The sequence below is a fragment of the Boleophthalmus pectinirostris genome, unplaced genomic scaffold (genome assembly GCF_026225935.1).
Source record: "Boleophthalmus pectinirostris isolate CB_2022bp ecotype Guang Dong unplaced genomic scaffold, ASM2622593v1 HiC_scaffold_23, whole genome shotgun sequence".
NCBI lineage: Eukaryota > Metazoa > Chordata > Actinopteri > Gobiiformes > Gobiidae > Boleophthalmus > Boleophthalmus pectinirostris.
In genome coordinates this window covers 38,932,305-38,948,088 of record NW_026571207.1, presented here as the reverse complement: position 1 = coordinate 38,948,088, position 15,784 = coordinate 38,932,305, and the positions used below count along the sequence as shown (strand labels likewise).

General features: G+C 44.0%; 1 long non-coding RNA gene across 1 annotated transcript; it reads right to left on the bottom strand.

The window, feature by feature from the left end:
* Positions 1-1,306: 1,306 nt before the first annotated feature.
* On the bottom strand, positions 1,307-3,702 carry LOC129410676 (uncharacterized). The gene is made up of 3 exons (XR_008632982.1): positions 3,405-3,702; positions 2,465-2,614; positions 1,307-2,245 (listed from the first exon to the last, which is right to left on the bottom strand). It is a non-coding gene; the product is annotated as an uncharacterized LOC129410676 (long non-coding RNA).
* Between the last annotated feature and the right edge of the window lie 12,082 nt (positions 3,703-15,784).

Sequence of the window (15,784 nt, the reverse complement as noted above, 5' to 3'; positions counted from 1 at the left end):
GACTCTTGAGAGCTTCATGTTAAAATGTTGTTCCCTCCTCAAAATCAGACCTGGAGTTGTGTTTTGTTTCATTCACATACGTTTAAGAAATCCTGCAGCTCCTTTTACTTTTAGTTCAGTAGAGATGGGCAATTCCAGGTCTGAAATCATCAAAATGTTTCTAGAAAGACAGTTGCCACATTTACGTTAAAGCTTTAAATCTGAATCAAAATGAATTCTGTTTTCAAAAGACCATGTAAACACTTAATTCCTAATGAAAATGATTATTCGGAATAATCTTCTGTTATGCATTTACAAGGCCTATATTAGATCTCAGCTAGAACACTGCACAGTGTTAATATGTGGTGCAGGAAAGACTCTGATGAACTGTCTCAAAAGTTTGCAATGGCGATGCATGCACATTATTCTCCATCTGCTGTATCATGCCCATATAACACCAGAGCACTATACGGCACTTGGACTGACCACACTGCAAACCAGACGTAATTTTGCACTGGCATGTTTTACATTTAAACTGTACCACAGGCTTTCGCCAGCAGCTCTGTACGGTGGCCGACGGGGGCCAAACGCACTGCAACAGCTCAATGCGTCTCATTTAGAGAAAACAATTTCAAGTACAGAAACGATGCAAATTCACAGGGTCAAACACAAGTTTAAACCAGGTACAAACAAAATACGTGGTGCAGATGAAAAAACGCGCTGCAAGAAACAAAGACAAATGCATCATCATCAAATGTGCTGCAAATAGAGAAACGATGCAAAGCACGAAACGATGAAAACCAAGAAAACACCTGCAAAAGAAAAATGCTGCATAAAGACTCACCACAACGGAAGTGCTCCAAACCTGCAGGGGGCGTTCTCAGTAGCAGTGTCCACGGACCGCAAAGGCCGTGCTGAAATGAGACAGGTGTAGTTATTTTATTAGATGCTAACGCTAATGCTAACAAGAGGCACCACGCAAATTACGTACACGAATCGGTAAAAACATTACGCATGGGTACTCAAACTGTAGGAGACTAAGTTATTCTAATAATTCTCATCCAAATCTTATGGTTAAAAGTGAAAACTTATGTTTAACTTTTGCATAAACAAAATGGCTTTATTTCTGGAATACATCTAAAATAGACTAAATGACCTTAAAGTTTCAAAAACTGTGATGGGATCTGCATTATGAAGTATGTTTCTATTGATAAGGGATTACATTTATACCAGGCATGCATTTATGTCAGTTTATTAAAAAAGACATCTCTCCTTTGAGAAAAGATGATTTATTAAACAATCATAGGAACTTCTGGAAACAGTTTGTCATAATGTGAATAGTCAAACATTAAACCCATTACGCACACACTGCATTAATAGGTTTGTACAAACAACTGTATGTCAGTGTACTCTCAAACTGTTACCTTTTTACTGAACCAGGTGACAATTCAAAATGGACAAATTATCTTTGCAAAGTGACACTGTTACTGGAGACTAGACTACTAGACTGCTCTGGCTTCAGGTCATTTCCCTTAACCAAAGTCTGTGTCTATGATAGAGAGAACCAGACGAAATCAAACGATCAGCTGAAAAGATTGAAGACAAGACATTAAAGCTCAAAAAAATACATTCCTGTGTCTGTTTCTACTCTCTAATCGGAGTACTGTTCTGGATGAAGTGTCCCAGTACACGTATACAGTACTAGAAATCTCCAATATCACTGCATAACTGCAGTACAATAGTAAATTCTTATAGTGCATGTAATCAGTTACTACCAAAAGAGACACTAAATAAACGGCACATTTCACCATGAAACAAATGTCAGTATAGACGAAAAACATCCAGAAAAACTTATGAGTAAATGATATGTTTTCAGTTTTGTCTCACACACTTGGTAATATCATATAAGGCCACATTTATCATGGTACACTGCCTCAGTGATGGAAGTTGTTTAGGTGCTCCTCAGCTAAGATGAAAAGGAACCACCATTTTACTGTTTTACTTGTGCAAGAAATTAGAAGTTAAACCTAAACTTTAAGGACACATCACTATTAACACACATTAGAGACAGCAGGAGGAAGGCCTGATGCAACCAGAGGCCCTACAGATGTGCTGCAGTCTGGACGACCTCCTCCTCAGTGAGTGTGGACATGGACAGTGAAGGCATGAACCATTGTACTTGGGCCACTCAGTCTGATGTATCTCTCGTCTTCTGGAGGAGGAAGAGCAGAATGGGCCTTATGTCTGATAGGTTCAAAGTCAGGTCCTGCAGAGGGAAAACCAGTAATGACACACACATTAGGAAAACTACAAAATTATTACAGGAAAATGGAAAATATATAAATTGAAACAGCTAATTTAATAGAAGAATCCCACACATTTGAGAAATGCGTATTTTTACTCTTTGAATCATGATTTCAACATGAGCATGATTCATTTGCAGCCCTTATTAATACTGGAGTTTTCAATGCAACATGCACCATACCTAATCTGTGGCAGGAGTCTGGTTCAGCACCTCCAGTGCAGTGTGGGCTTTACTTTGTCATCTGCATTTGACCCATTTCATGAATCATGAGCGTCTCATCAGCCAACAGTTCTGTGGCCCCAGCAGTAAGTTGTGTCCTCATACAGGAGTCTGCAGATGAGAAAAGAAAATGAATATAAAACATTTCAAATAGTTTTCTCTTTACCGTTTTCTCTGTTAGTAGTAGTTTACTACTGTACTTGCTTGGATGTATTGTGTTTAAGTAATAGTCCAAAAAAAAAAAAATCCTTACAGTCACCAATCAAGGATCCCTTCAGAATACGTCAACTACCTCTGATATTATTATTTGCCAAAAATATTTCATTAATTATTGACTGTGAAGGCCCGGACTAGACCAGGACTAGACCAGGTCTAATCTTGGACTTGAGAGTGAGAGAGAGAAACCGCGAGCCCATGGAGGTGTCCGCAAAGCACGATCAGGCGACAGCTGCTTTAGCGCCGTGGGGCGTGGAGCTCTGCGCCAGTCCTTTTGCCCGCAGTCACCCACACTCAGTCCTGATTCAGTTCTGGTTTAGTGCTTGTCTAGTCCGAGCCTTAGTCCGCGTGTGTCACGCCTTCCCAGTGGCTCTTTGGCGCTTCCCAGGGGAGGCGAGCCTCACCTATTGAAAACCGCTGCACTAAAGTCTCTCTCAGCCTGGTCCATCGTTCCAGGCAAAGACCCAGAAATGGCACTTATTTGCAGGGCAACGACGCTTTCTGTCTAAATATGAAAGTTTGAGTGGACTTTTCATCGCGTTAGCTCCAAATTAGTAGCTAAACTTTTAGCTCAAAGCTCCGAGGTTCACACAGTTAACACAGTTTAAAACAAACTTATTTGACAGTTTTGTGGGTTATGACCGTAACACAGTAGATGAATATAATCAAATAAAAGCCACATTACCGTAACAATCATTAGTCCCCGCTGTAGTTTATCGTCAGTCAGCTGTTTTCTGTCTCTCAAAGGCAGATCCTTTCTCCCTGTCCAGCCGGTGTGTCTCTCCATTGAGCTGTTACACTGAGCGCCCCCTGCAGGTTTGGAGCACTTCCGTTGTGGCGACTCTTTATGCAGCGTTTTTCTTTTGCAGGTGTTTTCTTGGTTTTCATCGTTTCGCACTTTGCATCGTTTCTCTATTTGCAGCGCATTTGATGATGATGCATTTGTCTTTGTTTCTTGCAGCGCGTTTTTTTCATCTGCTCCATGTATTTTGTTTGTACCTGGTTTAAACTTGTGTTTGACCCTGTGAATTTGCATCGTTTCTGTACTTGAAGTTGTTTTCTCTAAATGAGAGGCATTGAGCTATTACAGTGCTTTTGGCCCCCGTCGGCCACCGTAGCTCTGGGACGGTACCAGCCTACACAGAAACTTCTGCCTTATGATGTACGGCGGGCCACCTCTGTGTTTCCTGATGGGACCCTGCCCTGCGCTGCCATCATGCAGAGGTCATGTCTCACTCTGGCCACTAAGATGCTCAATGCGTTGAATCCTCCTGACTGTGTTTCACACTCTGGAACAACGGGCGAATTCAAAGAGTTCCTGAGAGCACAGCTCAGTGATGAGCCCCTTGCAAACTTCCCTTTTGAATGAGAGGGGGATGGAGGGGTTTAGAACAATTTTCCAACCGTAATAAGACCATGGAATTTTAAATTTGTAGTTGAAGTGGGTGGTTTATTCTGATTTTTAAGCCAAATTAATTTATTCTTCGATCAAGTAAACATTTATTCTTGTTAGAAATAATGTCGGTGGTTCAGTTCATGCTCGTTGTGTTGTCCTTCTGATGCGATCCGGACGATCCGGCTCCACCAGTCCTTGGCTTGGGACTTTCCTCCACGTCTCTTTGGATTTGTGAGCGGGATGTGGGAGTGGGCTGAGGTACAGCAGCCTCACACTCAGTTTGTCTTCTTCCTCCTTCTCTGACACTCTTCCCTTCTCCTCCTCAGCTGACAGACATAAAGTGTGATGAGACAATTCTCCAGCTGCTGCACAATTATCATCGGAACCACTGCGGAAAAAATTTGGATGATGTTTGTGTCTGTGGAGTAACGACAAACCGAGATGACAGAAAAGTCGGTAGCAGCTGAAGTGTGTGTTTTCTTGTGGTTGACATAAATACGTTCATGTCTCTGTCCAATCAGAACCTTCCCCACCCCGAGACGCTGAGCAGAATTAAATAAAGATGATTTAACGTGTTTTCCATGTAAACAGAATTATTATTTCCATGTGAACTTGAAGGAGAATAGTTTAAGTTTCATCTATTTAATTCAGAATGGCTAATTTGGAATTAAAAAAGAACATCATGTAAACGTGGACAATAGAGCACTTCCTGTATTATTATGACATCACAAGGTGGGACAAGGTGTTTTCTGTTTGAGAGAAGAACTCAGTCTAAATCTGCAGGGTTTGTAATGAGGAAACAACATTAGAAAAGATCAGAAAACAACTCTTTAAAGGCTCTGTTCCCAATTTTCCTCATGTATTTCAGCAGTGTGTGTCTTGCCCCGTGTAATTAATTATAAAACGTTTTATTGCAGGATAACCAGGAAGTGTGTATTACCATGCTAGTTGTTGTTATCACCATGATTGCAACACTTTAATCTGGTCTCTGACAGTTGTGAAAATCTCTTATAAACTCATCATGGTGAATAATTATGAGGAAGAACTTGAGAAACTGTTCAAAATGAACTACTTCTGTTTTTCACATTTGCAGTCGGTAAAACTCAGCGCCTTTAACAAGCTTTTGATGAATTGTACAAAAAGAGAGGTTGGTTTATAATTCCTAAGCCTCATTTATTAAAGTTTTAACTCCAAAAATGAGGCATTCCATTTTTCACTTTTGTAGCCCAGAAATGATCACTATATTTTTCTTCTCACTCCTCCAATGTATTTTCCAGTTCACGGCCTCTATTATACCTCACAGTATGAATAGGCCTACATCATACCCAGATGAGAATGGAATGGCGATGCTTTGGAATTTATTCTGATTTCTCGCCTATAGTCATCATTTACTTCAAGGTCACAACATAAAGAACCAATGAGGCCTTGAAAGCCTCATCTGTGTGGGCTTCATAAACATACATCACATGTGTGAGGCCTGTGTGTTTCTCCACACCAGCTTCATGGATAATGTGGAGCTTTGAACAGCATTTCAATGAAGCCACAGAGACAGTCTTCATTAAAGTGCATGACACATTTTTTGATGCTGTAATTCTGACTTCATTTGGTGAGATTCAACCTGTTATAAATGTAAATTATAAATTGACTCCAATAATAAAGAAATTTGTGAAGAGAAGTTGAATTAAAGCTGCAAGCGGCATGGAACACCCCTTGCGGGCCACACTTCTCACTCGAGAGACCCCCAGTTCCTCAGGATGGCGCTGACGAGCGTGTTGACTCTGTGTCACTGCAGCTGTACTTGTTACTGAATAAAGTCAACACACAGTGGAAGTTCTGACTCGCTTCATTACCATGGCAACATTGTTGATTGATTAGGATGACCTGACTTTCAGTAAAACTAAGGCTGCGTTCAGACTGAAGTGACCCAAATCCGATTTTTTGGCCCCTATGTGACCTGTATCTGATCTTTTAATGACAGTCTGAACAACACAGATACGATTTTTTCAAATGTGACCCAGGACACTTGGATCTGTGCTCCTAAAACAGATACATATCTGATCTTTTGACATGTGACTTCAGTCTGAATGGAAAAAGTGCATTCATCCACCTACACGTTATCAACAAGCCACAAATGTCACTATTCTGCGCTGAAGTAGGCGAAAAATGTTAATGAACTCCATGTCACTGAAGCGAAGCACATCACCACTCACCACTCTTGGCTACGTCTCCACATCCACACGTTTCTTTCAGCGGACGTTGCTGCCCCACAACCACGACCAAAAACCTCGTCCTTCTCCTTCTCAATCTCCTCCTTAAAACAAGTAAGTTGTTCATGTTCTGGCTCCGGTACGAGAGGAACTTTAAAATCTCCAGGTGCTCAATGCTGCGTCCATGTTTGGACAACTTCTGTAAACACAGAGCACGCTCACTGTGGTTGACGTCATCGTGTCTCCAGTGCACATGTGGGACACTTTTGGGCCATTTAATGTTCACACTGGAGTCACATACAAGTCATATTTAATTGGAAATGTGAACGACCTCGCAAAAACATTGGATTTCACAAAAAAATCGGAATTGAGCATTAAGCCCTGCAGTCTGAAAATAGCCTTACATGTTGTTTTATTACTTTGAAATTTCAAAAATGAGGACATTTTTCTACTAGGATAAAATGTGCTTTCACGCATTACCATGGCAACCCAATGAAAAATTCCATATGGTTCTCTTTGACTTTTTTGATCGAGATGACCAAGTTTGACATTAAAATATAATGTAATATTTCTCATATGGGGATCATTCCCATTAGCACTGGTGTTTTCACGTGTCACTATGGCAACACTGTTAAAATATAACATGGTTTTCTTTTTTTTTTTTCTTTAAAACGCCAAAACATTTAGGAAAACTACATTCATTTCCGATCCTCCATACAAGTGTATTTGTCGTGCTGTAGGGTGCTGTCACTCCAATTTAATTTTTATTTTATTTTTTTAAAATAATGAATAGGTTTCGGCAAGAAAGTTTTTCAAATGATTAAAATGTTGTATTATCCCACCTACTTCCGTAGAAAGAATAGAATTGTCAAAAGCTGTCATACACATTTTAACACAGCTCATTTGAATCCTCTTCCCGTATGACGTCGTCGTATTATTTTGTCCTGATCTGAACCGCACATCTGGAACACCTGCTTTCACCACCACCATGTTTAAAAGATGAGCAGCCACCTGGACTCTACCCAAGAGGCATTTGAGAAAATCCGTTTTTACAATCTCCACAACTCACCCAATGCTTTGAGTGCTCTGTCTCCTCAGCCTCCCGTGACGTCCCCACTCTCATATTTCATCATGAATCTGCGAGACGGCTTTGTTGTAATTGTTATTTGACATTATTTGCTTGTGCCGTGGGCTCGGGGAGGATTTAGGGCTCGTGTGGGTTTGCGCAGTCATAATTGTTCTCCATTAAAGGTTGTGCAGTGCTGAGTGGAGCAGAGGAGCACACAGACGGAGATAGTGCTTTCAGACGTCTCATTGTGATACGACTGCAGTGAACCAATTAAGCTCCTCAGGCTGTGGTAATGACGGTTTGGTAGGTGTATCTATCTACATTTAAAGGCCCCTTATTAGGCAAAATGGACTCTTTAAGCTTTAAGTCATGTTGGAATATTGTTACCTCAGTGAGTGCGTTTACATGCACATCTGCATCCAGGTTATTTTCCATATCCTGGTTATGGCAGTATTCAGGATCTGCTGTTTACATGTGCATGAGAAACCGGGACACACATATCCCTGTGCACATGATCAAATAGAGTATCCCACTTTCTTGACATAATCTTATAGCCTGATTCATTAGCTGGTTTCACTTCATGGAAACTGTCTGACCTCGCAGCATTATGATTTATTCGCTCGACGGTAGGTGGGTACTTTTTTTTTAATTTAACCAATCACTGCGATTTGGTCGTGATGTATGTAATGCTCCACTAATGGGGATAACTGGTATATTAAGCTTTTCCCAAATCCTGTAGGAAGAAGGACAATAACGTCTTTCCCCTTGATAAAATTCACCAAACATTCTCTTTGTTCCGGCTTTAAATCTTCGATCATGGGAATCATTGCCAACACAGAATGTCTGTCTCTTCTCTGATTGGCTGGTGCAACTCACACTTCCAGGGTTTTTGTGAACAGTCTAGTGTATTCCGAATCCTGACCTAGTCACTGGAGAGAAATGAAATTGAGCAGAGGCACTAGGTGATGCCAGCCTGGCTAACAATCTCATACGCATGCTCAAAAATTATATTTAAAAAAAGTGCTCCTTTAGCAGAGGAAGCTCGGGAGGTTTAACCAGAGGTAAGAAGTATCCCACAATCCACTGCACCGATCACCCTGAACGTTTCCATACATTGTACAAGTTCTACACTGCCAGCAGATTCTTCATTAAAATCTTCTGCATAACTAAACTCAACTTTACAACAAATGTAGACACATCAGCCCGTTTGATCATATAATTCAGCTTTGGCACATTTGTTTACGTTTTACAGAAATTAAACTTAAAACTGCTTAAACTTTTTGCATATTGCATAAACTATAAGCACTTAAAAAAAACAAAAAACTGCTGCGGTTCATCTTCTGCTTCTTCTAAATAACATGACTCAGTGAAATATGAGTGTTCTGGGATATTGATGTGCATGTATACACACTCAGTGAAAACAGGAGTTATGACCTGGAGTTATGTTTTATGACCTGGAGTTATGTTTTGTTTCATTCACATGTTTGTGTAACCCTGCATTCTTAGACTGTAAACATGCACTGTTCCAACCAAATAAACACACGATTATAAAAGTGAGTGTATTTATTTCTCTGTTTATGAGTGATTTAGTTTTATTAAAATAGTTTCCAATATGAATTTTCTGACTACAAATAATAGTTTTCACCATGGACCAGTGACACATGTGACATAAATGAGCTGACTGATCACGCATCAACTGAAATAAAATGTTGTTTCTGAGTTTAGTGATTCCCTGTGATTCTGTAGAAATCCTCCATATTTCTCAGTCCTGTGATATTTTCATGCATTTTCCTTCCTCACAAGCAGCCGCAGGACGACAGTAGCTCAGTTGGTAATCAGTGTTTGTCCACTGCTCTGAAGGGTGGCGTTCGAGTCTCACCTTGACTCTTGAATTCTAGCTCAGCTCACCACAGATGAATAATATGTCTGTGTCCTTGGGCAAGACACTTCACTCACGTCACCCCCTGTGTACACTGGTGTGTGAATGGGTGATTGGTTCCTTGTTGTAAAGTGCTTTGAGTGGTTTGAAGATGATAAATGCTGTATAAAAATGTGACCGTTTACCATATTTGTTTTGATATGGATGGGCCATGCTTGCCCCTGATTGGCTAATCCACCTGTCAATCATGCTTATTAAAACTGTGGGATTCACCAGTGACCAGACTCACATGTTGGTAAAATCCTGGAGGAGTGTGTGTTCTGGGTGTCACACTGCAGACTAGACTGAGGAGCTGCAGGTGGACGCAGTGAAAGGTTGACTATAGTTATGAATGAGTGTGTGCTGGAGCCACAGGTGGGTCACAGAGTCTTGAGAGCACACTGACCTTTGCACAAAAGCTGCAGAGATAAAAAATAAACTTGAACATTCGAAAGGCTTGCGTCCATCAAGGAGTGAAGAACAGACTCTCAGCAAGAGCCCTGCCCCTCCTCCACTATATATATATATATATATATATATATATATATATATATATATATATATATATATATATATAGATAGATAGATAGATAGATAGATAGATAGATAGATAGATATAGATACACACACACACACATATATATAAATATACCTGTGGTGATCGGAGCACTCGGGGCTATAACCCCCAAACTAGAAGAGACTACAACAGATACCGGGAAAAACAACAGACATCTCAGTCCAGAATATATATATATAGATATATATACACACACACATATATAATGTTGGTGCTACAGTCCTGTCTCTGTGTTATATTGAATCATGTATTTAAATGGAGCGAACAGAACAGATCACAGACATAGAATTTCACGTTAGTGGTGAGTAGTATTGACTAAAATACACATCGTGGTCTCACTGGTTTATCAAAGCCGGATGTGGTCAGATCTTAGAGCTATTTGGACTTGGATGGGAGACCACTGGGAAAATCAGGCCTTAGGCAAGACACTTCACCCACAGAGCCTAGTGTGAATAAGGTGTGTGTACATGCATGTGCGTGGGTGCATGTGTGCGTGTGTGCGTGTGTGTGTGTGTGTGATGGTAGTGGTCAGAGGTGCTGGCCCAGGGTGTAAAACATGGGTCTATAATAAAAACTGGATAAGCTCCTCCCCCTCTGTCCGGACTTGAGACCATCTAGTGGAGCCTGGACCCAAACCTGGAGTTTGGGCCCAGAAAGAATTCTCCCATAGAAGCGCAAAGCATTTTGGGAATTCAAACTGTCTGTGTTCGGCTGACAGGACATCGAGCTTTCACAAAGGTTGGATTTTGTAGGATTCTTCTCTATTTTCACAACATAAACTTTTAAATGTTTTCAAATCCTCAAAGCTCCTAAGCTAGCTGAGCCCACAACAGCTCTCGCTCTGATTGGTCCAAACGCTCCACGCCGTGCAGGTTACAGATGTCACACGGTGGGAGGAGCTCACCCGGATTGAGGAAGTAAATGCGAAGTGAAATTTATTGTGGGCCCATGTGCCACTGAAAACAACATGTCGCCATCTTGGATTCATCTTTCAGATTTGATTATGGTTCTGTGGTGTAAAACTCTGCACTTTAAGTTGAACACAGCCAGAGCTCCAGAAAACCCCACATTATGACTTTCTTGTGTGCCCCCTCTGGTACCAGGACCACACTTTGAGAACCTCTGTCTTAGCTCATACTCTGAAGGAAAAGTAAAAAAAAAAAAAAAAAAACACTTGTTTTTGCTATTTGGAAAGTATATCGCTTTTTCCATCTATTCAGCCAGGACTTTGCTCATATTTAAAGAGTTTTCTCAGGTTTTCTCTGGTCCAATGTGTTGCTTTGCCAGGGGACCATTCTGAAGGAACCAAAACGTGACAAAACGCTCCCATCCTTCAGGGACAGAGAAAGACTGAGCTCCATAAAACAGATGGTCGTACGCCCCGAGCGCTCCTCCATTATTCTACATACGTCTGCGCGCGTTTCTCTCTCCCTCCATCACATCCCTCCTCTTTGTCTTTTATCGTCCCCGCTCGCCCGCCCGCTCGGTCCCTCTCTCCCAAAAGTCTGCGATCGCGACGAAGAAGAGCGCTTTACTTAAGACGGGAAGACTAAACTCACCTCCGGGACGTTTGTTTTTGAAAAGTGTCTTTTTTTTTTTTTTTTTTACCGCTGGGAAGGAGAGAGAGGGGAGAAAGGAGAGAAAGGAGAAAAATGGAGGAGAGGGAGGGAGGGAGAGAGAGAGGGGACATGAAGAGAGATAAGAAAGATGGGAAGGGGAGTGAGGAGAGATGGGAAAGTGAGAGGAAAAGGGAGAGAGAAGAGAGAGATGAGGTACAGAGCAGCAGAAGGAGGGAGGGAAAGAGGGAGAAAAGAAAGCAAGGAGAAAAGAGAGAAGTGAAAGAGGAGAGGAAGAGAGGAGAAAGGGGGAGGGGGGCGTTTCTGGCTTCATCGATACTGGCTCCAGTTCACTTTATATTAACCCTTCCAGACCTGAGGGCAGTTTTAATACATTTGTCCTCACCTGGATTTTTTTTCTTAATCGTTGCTATTAGGGATGGGCATTCGATGAAATTTTCTTAATCGGTCGTCCAAAGATCGATCGATTATCGATTAATCATTAACATTTTTATATTAAAATGATCATCATTATTAAGCAAAATATGTTCATTTTGTCTTATATACTTTAACTTCTTGGGTTCTTTTTAAAGAGGTAAACAAGGTAAACACACTTTACTGCATTGTCTTTAAAAAGAACCCAAGAAGTTAAAGTTAAAGATCATCATTATTTTTACTATCTGCACTACTAATCTGCATAAATAAATTCAACTTTACGACATATAAACATCACCAATCTAGAGCCACATAAGCCCGTTTGACATTATAATGTGTTTAATGGAGATTTGTTCAAGTCTCACAGAAACAAAACTTAAAACCGCATCGCTAATTTGCATAAACTAAGCGAAGATAAAACTACAGCTCTTGTGTCGCTGATGTGGTTCAATTTCTGTCGGATTAAAAGACATGACTCAGGTGAATACAGGTTAGTGTGACCATATTTGTGTTTGTCAAAACCAGGACACCGTACGGGGGGTGGGAGGTGGGGCCTCGTCATCGACATTGAGCGACTCTCACCTGACAAAACTTTTTTCCCACTGGACACCGAATCATGTGTAATGCTTTATACACTGTGCACATGGACTCACACTTGTCCCGACCGGAATGGAAAGCGTGGAATTTCTTGTACAAGTCATTGTTAAATACACATTTGTGTTTCGGCACGTTGCAGACTGACCCACTGTTTGTGTCTTGCTCCTTCTGATGCAGAGACACATGTACACACCTGTTTGGTCACACTACACACAGCAACCTACATTCGGTTTGTCGATTAAAATGAACGTAATCGATGAAATCGATGAAATTCTTAATGATCAATTATTGATTAATCGACTAATCATGCCCATCCCTAGTTGCTATTAAAACTCCCCCTTTTACCCCTAATCAAATGTTCTACATCCTTTTTTTTTTACTACAACCTGTTATTTCACAATCTGCTGCTGTAGTTGTGTCATATGGCTGTAATAAAAACTACAGGACCAACTTTTTGGATGTAGGAAAAAAAAAAAAAAAAGAAGCTGAATTTAGGGCCTTAGCTACCAAAGTGCAAAATATGAACTCTGTAAGTAAACTCAAAATATCCTTATTGCCCTCAAAAAAAAAAAAAAAAAAAGACTGACTGACGGAAGCGAGGCTGTCAATCCGACCACCACTATCACTCACACACACACCAATTTCATACAAGGCAATGAGGGTGAGGTGTCTTGCCTAAGGACACAACGACAGTTTTTATGACTGGCGCCTTCTGTGGCTCCTGATTTTCCTCTGAGCTTCTGAGATCTGACGGGATCAGGCTTTGACTAACTGGTATGGTCATTACATTTGGATTTGTACATCCATCCATCCATTTTCGTCCACTTATCCGGGGCCGGGTCGTGGGAGCAGCAGCCTAAGCAGGGACTCCCAGACTTCCTTCACCCCAGACACGTCCTCCAGCTCCTCCGGGAGGACCCCGAGGCGTTCCCAGGCCAGCCGAGAGACATAGTCCCTCCAGTGTGTCCTGGGTCTTCCCCGGGGCCTCCTCCCGGTGGGACATGCCCAGAACACCTCCCGAGGGAGGTACCCAGGAGGCATCAGGAACAGATGCCCGAGCCACCTCAACTGGCTCCTCTCGACGTGGAGGAGCAGCGGCTCTAATCCGAGCTCCTCCCGTGTGACTGAGCTCCTCACCCTATCTCTAAGGGAGCGCCCAGTCACCCTGCGGAGGAAACTCATTTCGAGTGCTTGTATCCGCGATCTCATCCTTTCGGTCACTACCCAGAGCTCATGACCATAGGTGAGAGTAGGAACCGTCACCTTATCGTGGTGGAGGGGTTTGAGTGCCCGAATGATCCCGGGAGCTATGTTGTCGGGGGCTTCGGGCTTCATGCCCCTGGTAGGGTCACCCAAGGCAAACAGGTCCGGGGGAACGGGTCAGACGAAGAACAGTTCAGAAGCCCTATATGATGATGTCCACTCAGAGGCCAGCGACGTCACCCGGATTGGCGTAACCGGGGCCTCACCCTGGAGCCAGGCCTGGGGTGGGTGAGCGCCTGGTGGCCGGGCCTTCCCCCACGGGGCTCGGCCGGGCTCAGCCCACCACCTGCGAGAGGATCCATATGGGGCCGGTGCAGAGAGATCTGGGCGGCAGTCGACGGCTGGGGCCTCGGCAACCGGATCTCCGGACATGGAGACTAGCTCTGGGGACATGGAATGTCACCTCGCTGGGGGGAAGGAGCCTGAGCTTGTGCGGGAGGTTGAGCGTTACCGACTAGATATAGTCGGCCTCACCTCCACGCACAGTTTGGGCTCTGGAACCCAACTCCTTGAGAGGGGCTGGACTCTCCATTTCTCTGGCGTTGGCCGCGGGGAGTGGCGGCGGGCTGGTGTGGGCTCATTGCCCCACAGCTCAGCTGCTGTGTGTTGGAGTTCACCCCGGTGAACAAGAGGGTCGCGTCCCTGCGCCTTCGGGTCGAGGACAGGTCTCTCACTGTGGTGTCGGCCTACGGGCCGAACAGCAGTGCTGAGTACCCGGCCTTCTTGGAGTCCTTGGGAGGGGTACTAGACAGTGCACCGACCGGGGACTCCGTTGTTCTCCTGGGGGACTTCAACGCCCACGTGGGCAACGACAGTGACACTTGAAGAGGGGTGATTGGGAAGAACGGCCTCCCTGATCTGAACCTGAGCGGTGTTTTGTTATTGGACTTCTGTGCTAGTCACAGTTTGTCCATAACGGACACCATGTTTGAGCACAAGGGTGTCCATAAGTGCACGTGGCACCAGGACACCCTAGGCCGGAGGTCGATGATCGACTTTGTAGTCGTGTCATCTGACCTCCAGCCTCATGTCTTGGACACTCGGGTGAAGAGAGGGGCTGAGCTGTCAACTGATCACCACCTGGTTGTGAGTTGAGTTTGCTGGCGGAGGAGGAAGCCGGAAAGACCTGGCAGGCCCAAGCGTGTAGTGAGGGTCTGTTGGGAACGTCTGGCGGAGCCCTCTGTCAGAGGGACTTTCAACTCGCACCTCCGGGAGGACTTCTCCCGGATTCCAGGGAAGGCTGGAGATATGGAGTCCGAGTGGGCTTCATTCTCGGCCTCTATTGTCGATGCAGCTGCTCGGAGCTGTGGGCGTAAGGTCTGTGGTGCCTGTTGCGGCGGCAATCCCTGAACTCGGTGGTGGACAATGGAAGTAAGGGATGCTGTCAAGCTGAAGAAGGAGTCCTATCGGGCCTTGCTGGCTCGTGGGACTCCTGAAGCAGCTGACGGGTACCGGCAGGCCAAGCGTGCTGCAGCCCGTGTGGTCGCGGAGGCAAAAACTCGGAGCTGGGAGGAGTTCGGGGAGGCCATGGAGAAGGACTATCGGACGACCTCAAAGAGATTCTGGCAAACCGTCCGGCGCCTCAGGAGAGGGAAGCAGTTCTTCACCAACACTGTTTACAGTGCGGGGGGAGAGCTGTTGACCTCGACTGGGGACGTTGTACGGCGGTGGAAGGAATACTTTGAGGATCTCCTCAATCCCACCGCCACGTCTTCCGAGGAGGAAGCCAAGGCTGGGGACTCGGAGGCGGACTCATCCATCACCCTGGCTGAAGTCAATGAGGTGGTTGGCAAGCTCCTTGGTGGCAAGTCTCCAGGGTTGGATGAGATCCGTCCTGAGTACCTTAAGACTCTGGACGTTGCAGGGCTGTCTTGGCTGACACGCCTCTTCAACATCGCGTGGTGGTCGGGGACAGTACCCTTGGACTGGCAAACTGGGGTAGTGGTCCCTTTGTATAAGAAGGGGGACCGGAGGGTGTGTTCCAACTATAGGGGGATCACACTCCTCAGCCTTCCCGGTAAGGTCTATGCCAGGGTACTGGAGAGGA